The sequence below is a fragment of the Fundulus heteroclitus genome, chromosome 5 (assembly GCF_011125445.2).
Source record: "Fundulus heteroclitus isolate FHET01 chromosome 5, MU-UCD_Fhet_4.1, whole genome shotgun sequence".
NCBI lineage: Eukaryota > Metazoa > Chordata > Actinopteri > Cyprinodontiformes > Fundulidae > Fundulus > Fundulus heteroclitus.
This window is the reverse complement of record NC_046365.1, coordinates 32,688,635-32,697,661: the sequence shown is the minus strand read 5'-3', so window position 1 is coordinate 32,697,661 and position 9,027 is coordinate 32,688,635. Positions and strand designations below refer to the sequence as shown.

At 38.0% G+C, this 9,027-nt stretch overlaps 1 non-coding gene across 1 annotated transcript; it reads left to right on the top strand.

The window, feature by feature from the left end:
- Positions 1–948: 948 nt before the first annotated feature.
- trnat-ugu lies at positions 949–1,020 on the top strand. The gene has a single exon. It is a non-coding gene; the product is annotated as a tRNA-Thr (tRNA).
- Positions 1,021–9,027: the final 8,007 nt, after the last annotated feature.

Below are 9,027 nucleotides of genomic sequence, written 5' to 3'. Positions count from 1 at the left end.
AATTTCTCTGTTTCTGCTTGTTTGTTTTAAGGGAACGAAATACACGTCTGAAATGAGGAAACTGCATCTTACAGGAAAGCATTGCAGAAATGTATTGGATTTTTAAGGTTAAAGAAATGAATAGAACTGAATTTGATATTTTGTATCCAAATTTATGATGTATTTCCGAACTGAAAAATGCAAAAGAAACGTCTGGTGAAGCAGTGACACTCTGAGATTTGTAGCTGAGGTTGCCATTTTCCCAATATGATACCTGATCATTCAAAAAGATGTTTCCTGACAAAACAGCGAGCCACCTGAAATCTTTAAGCTTTGTGTAAAAATATCTGCACAGCTCCCTTTCAGTGAGTATTCTTTCATTCTGAAATGCCAGCAAACCCTTTCTTGCAGAGTAAATGCCTACTTAGTGTTTTTTAATCGAAAAGAAACAAGACAAAAGAAACAAAAAAACAACAACGATTAACGTCAAAATGTTCTATAAACCTCAAGTTTATAATTGGTTAAGTTTTGGTCGAAAAATGAAAGATATTACCTCAGACTGATGCACCAGGAAAATCTACTCATAAAAACAGGAGTAGATTTAACCAGGCTCAGATTCGGAACCTCTCAAATGTTAACACAACATCTTTACCAGATAAGCTATGCATCTGATCACTTTATTACGCACAAATAATATGAAAGTTACAGACAATTTATGTGTACCAATTATGGGTCTGTCGTCAATTTTAAAACAATATCAGACAAACACGAGATAAACTGCACATCTGCCTTATTCTGTCAACAGGGTGTCATCTCTGTTATGAGCAGCTCAGTTTCAGAGTTGCTGCCGCAGTGTGACAGTGTACAAAATGTTGAGAGACAAAAGGTTCATGCTGAAAAACTCATGTTCAGCTTTTAAGAAGGCAAACGAAACCTCATAACTAGGGAGTTCCAGAACTGTGTTGGGAGGGTGTGGTGGCCAAGGGGTAAGGCGTTGGTCTTGTAAACCAAAGATCATGGGTTCAATTCCCATCCATACCTGTTTGTGTAGCAATTATAGGTGTAAACCCAGAATTCAGCTGGGAGTTAGTTTCTCTGTTAACTAACTCCCTCTAAAAAGCTTTCTGTTCTAGCTCACCATCTTTCAAGCATTGAGAATACCTGTTCCAAAAGTTCTAATCTACGTTTTTCCAATAAGCGGCCATACTTTAGTTGAAATTTTCCCTTTCTAAGAAGAACGTGCTTTTAAAATTATATATCGGCATTGAAAAGCACTTGAAATAGCATTTTTTTTTATAAACATTCAATGCATGTAAGTTTCGTTCCTTTTTTTCCCATAAAATATATTTGCCTGTTAGATTAAATATTCTATGGCATAAAATGGGCTGGTGTTGTAGTCTAATTGCTCATTAAAATCCCTCTGCACCTGCATAAACCTTATTTTTGCCAAAGCTTTTGTGCAAAGCATGTCTAAAGCACACCTTTCTACATACCTGTAAGAAACCTTATTAAACCTGTTTTATATGCTTCACTCTTTTAATGCTCTTTAAAGCAGTTTTTGCCTAGAAAAAGGTATTCACTTAGAGTTATTAGTGTCTTTATCTTCCGCCATCACATGTGAACCTCAGAGCTCATCACTCACCCTGCTCTCTAAGTCTTTTTCCTGACTTAATAAATGTCATTTTCTTATTGCTGACAGTTTTTTTTATTTTTTATTTTGTATAGACAAGAGACATTTTGACTCTTCCTCTTGTCATTAAAACAACATTAAAAACAACTGCAGTCCATTAGGAAGAGGCAGTTTCTCTTTTGGTGCCACAGCAGCCAGAAATATGAGCCGTGAAAGGGTCTTTTGCAGCTTCCTGCTGTCTCCTGTGACCCGTAACTCTGCTGGTTTTTGGACTTCTGGAAATTTGCCCGTTTTATTCTGGCTTTGTTTTTGAAGGCTTCTGACCTGCCTCTAACCCGTATCCTGTCTTTTGATAACCATACCTTTGGCTTTCTACTCCTACCTTTGTCAGGTTTGCACTGCAGCAACCTGAATTCTCAGAATCTGGTAAGAGGATGTGGAAAAATAAAGAAACGTAGATGTTTTTCTAACGACAGAGCTGAATCTCTTAGCATAGATGAATACTGTATAAAAAATATTTAGGCTGTGAGCCTTCCTGAAACCTTAAACATCATAACATTTGTATCTGATCATGCCATTATTGGATATACTTTAAATAAGAAACAGTCTAGACAGGCTATTTCAGCTTTTGCTTAGCACGATAACCCACTATCTCACTGTCAATCAATCCTCACACATTACTCACCCACTAAAGCAGCATCACTCCTATTAAAGTGAGAACCTGGTTTTGAGACTTGAAAAACACACACAGATAAGGAGCACTAAAACCCTTAAAGCTATGGCCAGAAGAAAGGCAATTTGATTTCCATCCATCTGTCTGTTGTGGTGACAGCAGGCAAACCATTTTAGCTTGAACATCTATCTCTCCGGTCTGCATCTCCTCCTATTCCTCCTGGGGATGGATTTTCAATCTTTATTTAACCTTTAGCTGTCATAGACTGCCAATAAGAAACAATACTGGTTGGCTAATACATTATTTAAGTCCATATGAAAATGGATGACACCATAAACATGGGAGAGTAAAAGGTTTTTGTTTGAAGTATCCACCAAATTAAATTGCACTGACACTGACAAAGAAGCATGAAGAGCATTTAGAGGATAGATTATATAACAGAAAATCAAGTGTCCAAATTATAATGGTTGCTTCAAATGGAAAGTGCAAACAGATTAGATCTAAAATATCTTTGCAGACAACATTTTATGTTTCCTTGTGTGTCTACGGGGTATATACTGCAGATCTGGTGAGGCTGTGTTAAAATGCCCTCCAAAGTGATTCATAACTCTGGATTTTTTTCACATTTTGTCACATCACAACCACAAAACTTTATCTTGTTTATCTGGAATTTTTTTGTGACACGGGAACAAAAACGATTGCACTGTTTAAAGTGGAAGGAAGGAACAGTATAGTGTGCATTTGTATTCAGTTCCAGTGAGTCAGGACATTTTCAGCCGCTATAGCGAAAGTATTTTGCACCATATCTCCTCCAGCTTTGCACGTCTGAATGAACGTCTACAATTTTGCACATTTTTTATTTTATTTTTTTGCAAAGTAGCTCAGGCTCAGTCACAAAAGCAGACAAACTGGCAATAGTTGAATCAGTTTTCAGCTGTTCATTCTGTGTTTGTTGGTTAAATTTCCTCAGCTTCCCAGATCTCCTTCTTCCCCTTCAACATTAAATTCTCCTGATCAACAGGGTTCTTTTGTGCAAATTCCTTAATTTCCTTGGTTTACTTCTTTCGCATTAAAGTCTTTAATATCCAATATGTCTTGTCTGGGCCTTGGTCCAACTCCACTGCAGAATATGACAGACTAATACTGATCCTGTCAACGAATTCTCCTTAGAAGTGATTCTCTGCAGCTCCTCCAGAGTTAACTTGGACTAATGCTCTCCTTGTCCAGCCAGTTTAGGTGGACGGCCATGTCTTGGTAGGTTTGCAGTTGTTTCACCTTCTTTCCATTTTCAGATTATGGATTAAAGAGTGCTCTGTGAGATGTTTAGAGTTCGGGGTGTTTCTCTGTAAAGTAACTATGCTTCAAATGTCACAACTTTGACCCTGATCTGTCTGCTGTTTTCCTTCATGAAACTGTTTTGTAATCTTCTCTAAAAGCCTCTGGCGAACAGAACAGTTGGATTTACGCTGAGTTTAAATCAGAAATGAAGAATTTTGTCATTTTGGGGACTAATGAAGGCAACTGGTTCCATTGGATTTAATTTAGAGGTACCACACTAAAGTGGACAACATACAAAAGGTTTTATATGTATTATTAAAAGAATAAAAAAAATCGTATCTATTTCGTTCACATTTCAGAATTGTGCATACGTTCTGTTGGTCTATCACATAAAGTCCTAGTGAAATTTATTGATATTTGTTATTTTAATGAAACAAAAATGATTAAAAAACATAGAGGGGTTTAAACAATCTTACAAACAATTGTTATGCATTGGAATTCATATGAAGAGAGTGATACAAAAAGCAAGCATATTTCCTTTACATGTGACATAACCAGAATGCTAATCTCAAATCACAGGCCAATTTTGTCAGAGCAACAAATCTGCCAAGTCTAAAGCCACAGGTGTCCTTTTTGCCACGTCTCTTTCGCTTTCTGTGGAAGTAAAGCGAAATAACGACGGGTACGGCAGCCCTCGCTGCACTAAAAAAAGATCTGAAACTGTAATTTGGCTTCATATAACACACTCATGAGATTTATGAGCTTTCATATGAATTCCATATCTGTGTTTTTTCAGTGCCAAGTCAAGTGTTATCTCTGTTCCACAGCAGAAAACATAAAAGCATGATCTGGGATCCAAGTGGTTCCTGATGATCAAATACTGAGCTGCTGTGCAGGAAGAAACGCATGATGATTTCATCTGTTGGCCTAAAGCTACAAAAGGTGGAAATTGTTTGAATGCTTTGTTTAAAAAAAGGTGGGGGGGAGTTCAAATTTGTTCAGCTGCATAATTGAAACAATCATATGTTCCCCCTTTTTAAAAAGAACAACAACTGACTGAAATCTCCTTGGTTGATTGTGTTTTCATGTCACATCTCCTCCCGTTTAAGGATGATTTAGTCCTGAAGACGTTCCAAAGAGCAGAGAAAAGGCTGATTAGAGAATTGGTGATAGATCGGTTAATCTTTTTTTTTTTTTTTTAAATGTAGATGTGTAAACTAGCTGCGGCTTGTTCTTTTCACTGTGTAAGTTAATATAAGACTTAATGTATGAGTCTACAAACCCATTTAATGCTAATTATTCAGAAATAGTGAAATGTTGGATTATAACGATGATCAGATTGTACGGCTGTGTCTTCTGTCACGTTTAACTGATTCGGCCTCACAGTAATTCCAAAGCAGGCATGTCAGTTTGTCAAATCTCTGCCACCTCGCCTGCTCTATCTTCCGTGCTCACCACAGTACAGAGACCGCCCTTATCAAGGTTTTTAATGACATCCATATAAATACAGACTGTGGAAGAACCACCGTGCTGGTACTATTGGACCTCAGTGCAGCATTTGATACTGTTGATCACTCCATTCTGTTAGAGCGCCTGGAGAACTGGGTCGGCCTCTCTGCTACAGCTCTCCACTGGTTTAAATCTTACTTAAAGGACAGGGACTTTTTTGTATCAGTAGGTAACTTTACATCGAAGATTACAAAAATCACATGTGGGGTTCCCCAAGGGTCCATCCTGGGTCCCCTCCTCTTCAATATCTACATGCTCCCTCTAGCCCAGATCATAAAAAATAACAACATCAGCTACCATAACTATGCAGACGACACACAGCTCTACATCACCATGTCACCAGGTGACTATGAACCAATTCAAGCACTGAGTAAATGCCTAGAAGAAATCAATGCATGGATGTGTCAAAATTTTCTTCAGTTGAACAAAAACAAAACAGAAGTAATAATATTTGGACCAATAGAGGAGAGATCAAAAGTTAGCACACAGCTTCAGTCGCTTCAGCTAAAAACCACTGATCAGGCCCGAAATCTGGGAGTAGTGATGGACTCAGACCTGAACCTCCAAAAGCATCTAAAGACAATTACAAGGTCAGCTTTCTACCACCTGAAGAACATTTCTAGGATTAAAGGACTGATGTCTCAGCAGGATCTGGAAAAACTAATCCATGCGTTTATTTTTAGTAGAATTGATTACTGCAACGGTGTTTTTACAGGTCTGCCTAAAAAGTGGATCAGACAGCTGCAGCTGATCCAGAACGCTGCTGCCCGCGTTCTCACTAAGACTAAGAAAGTAGAGCACATAACCCCAGTTCTAAAGTCCTTACACTGGCTCCCTGTATCTCAGAGAATAGACTTTAAAATACTTCTGTTAGTCTATAAATCTCTAAATGGCTTAGCACCTAAATACATCACAGACTTGTTATCAGCGTATAAACCCTCCAGACCACTCAGGTCTTCTGGCTCCAGCCTACTCTGCATACCTAGAACCAGAACTAAACAAGGAGAAGCAGCATTTAGTTCCTATGCTCCACTTATCTGGAACAAACTTCCAGAAAACTGTAAAAGTGCAGAAAGCCTGAGTTCCTTTAAATCAAGATTAAAAACACATTTGTTTAGAATTGCCTTTGAATGTTCAAGTTAAAATGTTTTACTGTTTTCAAATGTTCTTTTTTGTTTCTACACTATCCCTACTTGCTTTTATTCTGTTTTATTTTCCAATATTTTAATCATGTAAAGCACTTTGCATTGTCTCTGTACTGAATTGTGCTATATAAATAAATTTGCCTTGCCTTGCCTTGCCTATCTCCCTATTCGTCCTCGGCTCCTCTCTCGGGGACAGCTGGTTTATTAAAGAAACTAAAGACTCACACTGCCAAATAACTCGGAAGTCATTACAGAAAATGGAGGAGGATAAATCACTCATAAAAAACGTTTAAGAGAGGTCTCCATCTTCCCAGGAGTGGACCCTGGGGTAAGATGGTGAATACTTTGGCAGCTTTCTCCAAATTTATAAAAAAAAAAAAATACATCTGAGACTCTAAAAGCTTTGGCTATGTTGAATATAAAGCTTAATTTCAGTCAAATTAGTTTTTTTTATTTAGTTTTTTTTTTTTTAAAAAGCTGAAAAAGTGTATCTACTTTGAAAGGGTTGGCAGCAAAAAGACTGTCCGCTGAAATTAACGAAGGAAATGATAGTTCAAAACTGCATTTGAAAATAAGGGTTATGTAACAATGTTTGGGTTGTAACAATTTAACAATATGTGGGCCGTCACAATCAGCGTGAAGATGTCTAACCTTCTACTGCACTGCACTGCTTTTAGCAAAATTCACACAAATCAACTAAATTCCCCATTGGCTAATTGTTGCATGTGGGGGTGGAGGTGTAATGATGTGGGCTCCTTTTGCAGACCACAGTTAATCCAGGTAGTCACGCGTTTACCAATGTAGAGGCAAATGTAAAGCCGTCTGTCATATGTCTGAGTGTCCATAAAGTGAGATGAGAGTCAGCTCATCAAACAGGGAAGGCTTTGTGTGACCAGGCCTGAGTCTGTGCCTCAAAGAAAGGATATTTTGTTTATAAATGCATGGATGGATGGATGGATGGATGGATATTCCAAGAGCAAACCAAAATGTAAACTTTGAAAAGGCGAATTGAAAAATTAATTTTACATACCATATTTCTAACTAGACTAAACACAATCATACATTTTTAAAGCCCTTTGCTCATCCCATTACCCGGTTAAAATTTCCCTAGCAAGGGACAGCGATATATGTCTTGCTGACATTCAATTATGGGTGCATAAATATTTTAGATGTTTTTAGGGAATGTGTAGGCTCAGAAACTACAGAGGCATCTGGAGACAAATAATTAAAAAAAAGAATATGTTCTAAAGGTGCCAGACATTTATACAATACAAACATTTTACATACACATAAAAATACATTTTAGGCATTTTGAAAACATTCCTTTTCAGATTGGTGCTGCTTTTTCTCTTTTTTTTTGCCACTCTCTGTAGCTTCAGAACATTAGAAAAGAATTTTATATATCAACCAAAGATAACCTGAGTGATGATTTCCTTTACGAGGGAAAAGGCTACCCAAACATAATCCCTCTAAAACTAACACAACAAAAAGAACCTCAATCTGGCAGCCAGTCAGACACGGTGGTGGTAGTGTGATGGTCTGGGCTGCATTGCTGCTGTAGAACCTGGAGGATTTGCCGTATCTGAGGGAGACATGAGTTCAGCCCTCTAACAGACAATCCTGAAGGAGAACCATCAGTTCATAACCTCAAGCTCAGGAGCACTTGGGTTCTGCAGCCGGATGGTGAGCACATAAGCAAGTCCATTTGGGAACGGCTAAATAACCAAAGTGAAAATATGGACTGAAACTTCAGATACTGTGACGTTAAATAGTGGTGGAAATAAAACAATTCTGTAAAAAAAGGCAGCACAAAATTATTCCACAGATTGCCAATTATTGGAACAAACTTAATGGCAGTTTCCACCGCCAAGGGTTATTAGGTTTAAGGGACAATGTCTTTGAACTCTATTTTGGATTCTCTACTGTTATATTTATCTTTTTGTATGTATGAATTAGTCCAAAAATAAGTCTAATCTGTGGTAAAGATAATAAGACAAGATGAGATTCCGGTGCATCATTTTCGATATTGGTTAATAGCTTAAAAATCTGTGTGTTTTATGCAGGGAAAAAGTTTAAATATTAACTCAGTAGTGTTTCGTATTTGCATTTTAATGACCTAATTATCTTTTCAAGTTCCTTCATTAAACCGTGTTGGTATTTGGCTCTACAAATTCAGTTGCTTTTGCGATGAAGGCCTTCGTGTCTGTTTTAAAGCAATGCCTGTTTAGAATTCAAACAAATGAGACCAGGAATGTTCATCCAGCCTTCTCATGTTGCCCTCCGCTTGGCAGAGGAACGATATTCCCGAGGAATCTACAAGGCAAGTTTGCGACAATAAATCTTAACAGTAAAAAGGAAGAAGGGAGGCCATGAATTTTAAGTGGGTACAACAGACAGAATGAATAAATGTCCCGTGTTGCTTCTTTTTTTCTTTTCTTTACAGCACCTTCAGCAGCACTTTTAGATTCCTGATTAAAAAAAAGGTTCAATATGTCCCTGCTTCATTCCTTCATACCAATCATCTAACGCTTGCCCCAAACCTTCATAAAGTCAGTATGGACATTACAGAACATCCTGAAAGCTTCATTCGGATTTATTTGGAATGACCTTCACTGTAAGGTGAAAAGCTCTCTAAATTCTGCTGAGTCAGCTGCCCTGATCCACACTGGGGACTGCACTCCCACTGTTGTTGTCACTCTGTGAACCTTTGCAACATTAAGGCCCCGAATCATCAGCAACACGGACAGTTGAGGGGTGAGCCAGAGACGCACAGAAGCCTCGGTCATTTGAACTTCAGTACCCCCTTTGTGACA